Source organism: Bombina bombina, chromosome 8 (genome assembly GCF_027579735.1).
Source record: "Bombina bombina isolate aBomBom1 chromosome 8, aBomBom1.pri, whole genome shotgun sequence".
Lineage (NCBI taxonomy): Eukaryota > Metazoa > Chordata > Amphibia > Anura > Bombinatoridae > Bombina > Bombina bombina.
Window position 1 is genome coordinate 17,650,915 of NC_069506.1, and position 4,452 is coordinate 17,655,366.

At 37.3% G+C, this 4,452-nt stretch overlaps 1 pseudogene; it reads right to left on the reverse strand.

Annotated features, from left to right (window-relative positions):
- Positions 1–319: 319 nt before the first annotated feature.
- The window catches only part of LOC128638755 (IgGFc-binding protein-like), a 13,918-nt pseudogene continuing 9,785 nt past the window's right edge, over positions 320–4,452 (reverse strand).

Below are 4,452 nucleotides of genomic sequence, written 5' to 3' on the forward strand. Positions count from 1 at the left end.
CCTTATGTGTTGAGAATTTTAATCATAACAATCCAATCCGAACGGAAGATTGACAGCCCCTACTCATGCAAGCAGGGGGCAGCACTGCACATGCAACATCACCTTGCCACAAGCCAAGGCAGATGAGGCTCATGGTAAGGAACGTCATCTGCCCAGCACATGATAAATAGGGGCCCACAGACTTTAAATTTGATCTACTTTTTAAATATTTCTAAATTAAAAGGCATTCTAATTACAGAAATTTAAAACATGGTCCATGTTAATCTGGAGTCAAACAATGATTTGCTGTAGATAACAGAAGATATCAGATACAAAATCCTCACTCACTTCCAATCTTCTCTCCTGGTGCTGTTGGCTTCTTAGGTTCTGTAAATAATTGTAAAGAAGCAAAAGTGTTAATATTTCTATTAATAAATATCCACATATTCATTCAAAACAGATGAAGATCAGTATTATACATTGGGTGAAATTCACAACATTTAAGCAAGATCTCTGTGTGCACTATAAAGGGACATTAAACAGTAAATAAAGAAAAGATTAGTCTGAGAATAACATGCAGATGTATTTCTAAAGCTTCATTAGTTTAAATATTGATGAAATAAGTGTAAAGTTTTAGTGTCTATAAAATAAGGGGAGTTGCCATGTTGTAACTTAGGTTACCTTCTCTGCTGTGGCCAATTAGAGACAGTTATAAATAGGTCACTAGAGTGTGTAGCCAATGGCTGTGTGGTATATAAAAGTGTTATGCACTTCCATTTCTAACAGGAAAAGCTCACAATTTCAGAATGAAATTAAAGTAAAGGGGGCAAAACAAATAATTAAAGTATATTGCAGATTTCTTATATATATATGCAATTTATCATTTTATATTAACATCTCAAAGTTTTTAATGTCCCTTTAAATATTTACTGTAATTTTCATTGCCATGTGGTCTTATTAAGTTATCACTGCATAGTAATTAGAGAAATGTTTGTCTAAAATATCATGTAATTTGTACTTTGCAAATAAAACAAGTTCTGCAAGGCTAGTGGGATGAGTCAAAATTGTTAACTCGCACACCCATCTTAAAACTCATGACACTTAAACCTTATCTTTTAGTTTCCCATAAAATAATTCTCTAACTTATCTACAACTAGATTTAGGTTTAACATAAGAAACATTTTTTTACACCAAATAATAAAATAAAAAAGAGTACCTACATTATGCAAATTGTTTTAAAATAATTGAACATAAACAAACATTTACAAATACATGTATGAAGATCATGATCAGTGATGTACAATTATCTGTCAGGTGTTGCCGTTATGTCTAATTACAGACATTTAAAATAATGCCCCTGTTAAGATGAAGTTAAACATTGATTTGATATACAAAACCCACTCACTTTCAATCTTCTCTCCTGGGGCTTTTGGCTTCTCAGGTTCTGTAATAATTTTTAAGGTAGCAAAAGTGTTAATTAATTTTCAATAAATAAATATCCACATTTTCATTCCCAAAAGATGATCATCAGTGATTTACGAGTGAAATTAAAAAAATCTAAGCAAGACCACTGTGTGCGCTTGAAACGTCCATTGTCATGTGGTCTCATTAAGTTAACAGATCATATTTATTAACTAAGGCCTAGATTACGAATGGAAGGCAATATTGCGCTATCACAAGCTCACGGGAGAATTAACCAACCCCTTGTAATGGCTGGTTATTTAAATTTGTCCCTTTAAGGGGGGCACGTTATTATAGAGCTCCTTGCATGATCTAGCCCTAAATGTTTGATGTGGATATCAGAGAATATCAGATGCAAAACACGCACTCACTTTCAAAACAATTGTAAAGAACCAAAAATTTTAAGTTTAAATAAATAAATATCCACATACTCATTCCCAAAATATGAACATCAATGAAGTTCATAAAAACTTAATACATCCAATGTCATGTTATCACAGCATTCAATTATGTTATTTGTGTTGTCACTGGGAATGTCTGTCTAAAATATCATGCATTTTGTACTTCTGTGCCAAATAAACCAAGTTCAGCAAGGGATCAGTCAATATTGTCAACTCATACAGCAATCTTGAAATCTTGACATTGGTACCTTATTTATTAGTTTATAGAGATGTGCATTCATTCCAATAATCAGATTTTCATTTGCATTTTAACAAAACAAATATCTGAATAAATGCACAAAGAATTTTAACCCCTTAATGACCACAGCACTTTTCCATTTTCTGTCCGTTTGGGTCCAAGGCTATTTTTACATTTTTGCAGTGTTTGTGTTTAGCTGTAATTTTCTTCTTACTCATTTACTGTACCCACACATATTATATACCGTTTTTTTCTCGCCATTAAATTAACTTTCTAAAAATACCATTATTTTCATCATATCTTATAATTTACTATAAAAAAAATTATAAAATATGAGGAAAAAAATGGAAAAAAACACACTTTTTTTTAACTTTGACCCCCAAAATCTGTTACACATCTACAACCACCAAAAACAACCCATGCTAAATAGTTTCTAAATTTTGTCCTGAGTTTAGAAATACCCAATGTTTACATGTTCTTTGCTTTTTTTGCAAGTTATAGGGCCATAAATACAAGTAGCATTTTGCTATTTCCAAACTACTTTTTTTCAAAATTAGCGCTAGTTACATTAGAACACTAATATCTTTCAGGAATCTCTGAATATCCATTGACATGTATATATTTTTTTTTAGAAGACATCCCAAAGTATTGATCTAGGCCAATTTTGGTATATTTCATGCCACCATTTCACCGCCAAATGCGATCAAATACAAAAAATTGTTCACTTTTTCACAAATTTTTTCACAAACTTTCGGTTTCTCACTGAAATTATTTACAAACAGCTTGTGCAATTATGGCACAAATGGTTGTAAATGCTTCTCTGGGATCCCCTTTGTTCAGAAATAGCAGACATATATGGCTTTGGCATTGCTTTTTGGTAATTAGAAGGCCGCTAAATGCCGCTGCGCACCACACGTGTATTATGCCCAGCAGTGCAGGGGTTAATTAGGGAGCTTGTAGGGAGCTTGTATGGTTAATTTTAGCTTTAGTGTAGTGTAGTAGACAACCCAAAGTATTGATCTAGGCCCATTTTGGTATATTTCATGCCACCATTTCACCGCCAAATGCGATCAAATAAAAAAAAAACATTAAATTTTTCACAATTTTAGGTTTCTCACTGAAATTATTTACAAGCAGCTTGTGCAATTATGGCACAAATGGTTCTAAATGCTTCTCTGGGATCCCCTTTGTTCAGAAATAGCAGATATATATGATTTTGGCGTTGCTTTCTGGTAATTAGAAGGCCGCAAAATGCTGCTGCGCATCACACGTGTATTATGGCGAGCAGTGAAGGGGTTAATTAGGAAGTTTGTAGGGAGCTTGCAGGGTTAATTTTAGCTTTAGTGTAGAGATCAGCCTCCCACCTGACACATCAGACCCCCTGATCCCTCCCAAACAGCTCCCTTCCCTCCCCCACCCCACAATTGTCCCCGCCATCTTAAATACTGGCAGAAAGTCTGCCAGTACTAAAATAAAAGCTTTTTGGGGGGTTTAGGTTTTAAAAAAAAAAAATAAAAAAAATTCTTCTGCTGTGTAGGACCCCCCCTTAGCCTCCAACCTCCCTGATCCCCCCAAAACAGCTCTGTACCCTTCCCCATCTGCCTTATTGGGGGCCATCTTGGGTACTGGCAGCTGTCTGCCAGTACCCAGCTTGCACAAAAAAGGGCTTTTTTTTCTTAGGTTTTTTTTTTTTCTGTAGTGTAGCTTCCCCAAACCCCCCCCCACCACCACCACAAACCCCCACCACCTCATTGATCGTTTATCGTTTTTGTTTTTTTACTTTTTTCACCGATTTATTTTAAACCTTTTTCTGTAGTGTAGCGGTTCCCACCCGCTCCCTCCCCGTGCACGCGCCCGCCCCCCGCCCTCCCGTGCATGCGTGCACGTCCGTGCGTGCCCCCGGGCATCCCCACCCACGATCCCGCCCCCCTCCACATCTCCAGGGCCATCGATGGCCGCCACCCGCCTCCTGGTACTGCTCCCACCCACCAACGAAGGAAGCCACCGATCTCCGGTGCAGAGAGGGCCACAGAGTGGCTCTCTCTGCATCGGATGGCTTCAAAAGGTTATTGCAGGATGCCTCCATATCGAGGCATCACTGCAATAACCGGAAAGCAGCTGGAAGCGAGCAGGATCGCTTCCAGCTGCTTTCCACACCGAGGACGTGCAGGGTACGTTCTCAGGCGTTAACTGCCTTTTTTTTGAGGACGTACCCTGCACGTCCTCGGTCGTTAAGGGGTTAAAGAGAACAAAAAATTACTGATAAAAAATCGTCAGTATTCATTAATTTCCTTTATTTCTTTAAGGGGTTACTAGTTACTTTAACAGGCTCTGGAGACCGCGCTATTCCAATCTTCTTCTTGCAAGAGCCGG